Genomic DNA, 997 nt, shown 5'->3' on the forward strand with positions numbered 1-997 from the left:
CTGTGTAGCTTCAAAGAAAAACAAAGTATCATCCGCAAATAAATACATGCGGACATGCCCGAATGTGGATCACCTTTTCTCTGAAGTAGCGTGTATACTAGTAAAAGTTCAGTTGGTCAGCACTAAAATACGGAAAAACATGGTTTCTTTGCTTCCAGTTGAAGGATTGCTAAGAGTACAACTATTAAATGTCCCAAAAGAAAATATCGTCAAAGCACCAGTGGTCTAGTGGTAGAATAGTACCCTGCCACGGTACAGACCCGTGTTCGATTCCCGGCTGGTGCACTTCTATTTTTTTTCCTATTTTCATTGGCTTTGTGGCATTTTGAAAGAATTTACACTTTATTCATATAGTAGGAGTACATATTAAAGTTTCCAGCGTTTCGTACGCAAATTGAAGAAACTGTTTGTATTGCGAGTCGATTTCTAAAGCGAGAGACAAAATGAATCAAACTCTTCTTTATTAAGGATTGACGTGCTATTTATACTCGGCAGGAGTAACGACAAGACACCACTAAGCAGCCGTATGCTTGTATTAGTTGCCAAATCACGTATGGTTTTTATCATTTTTAATTTTTTTTACAATTAGTGGGTGTGTTGATGTGAATACACGGAGTGACATGTTGCCATGCCCTTTGGGGTGTCTGCTGCAACTTTGTTTATGTTGCAAGCATTTTGTTTTTGACTTGCATGCTATGTATGCCCAATATTTTTTGTTGTCGGCATTTTTGACTATAACCAAATGAGGTTGTTGCATAGGTGAAATGACCAAAATCACTGGGTTGATCCATAAGCATCATCGAAAGGGCGTTGCTACTTCATGTGCTAGACCTGACGCTTCAAAGCCGGGCGATTACTTGTACAATATGAAAGTATGAAAATGTCGCCATCCGACCGCCGCTTGTTTCTTCTCTTTTTTTTTTGCTATAAAACCGAGCGGTCACGCTGTAAAGCCTGTTGCACGGTGCTTCATCTTGAAGACTATCACTCTGACGGT

At 39.8% G+C, this 997-nt stretch overlaps 1 non-coding gene across 1 annotated transcript; it reads left to right on the plus strand.

Annotated features, from left to right (window-relative positions):
• The first annotated feature begins 214 nt into the window (after window positions 1–214).
• On the plus strand, window positions 215–285 carry TRNAG-GCC. Its single transcript has one exon. It is a non-coding gene; the product is annotated as a tRNA-Gly (tRNA).
• The last annotated feature ends 712 nt before the right edge of the window (window positions 286–997 follow it).

This window comes from Triticum urartu, chromosome 5 (assembly GCF_003073215.2).
Source record: "Triticum urartu cultivar G1812 chromosome 5, Tu2.1, whole genome shotgun sequence".
In the NCBI taxonomy this organism is placed as follows: Eukaryota; Viridiplantae; Streptophyta; class Magnoliopsida; order Poales; family Poaceae; genus Triticum; species Triticum urartu.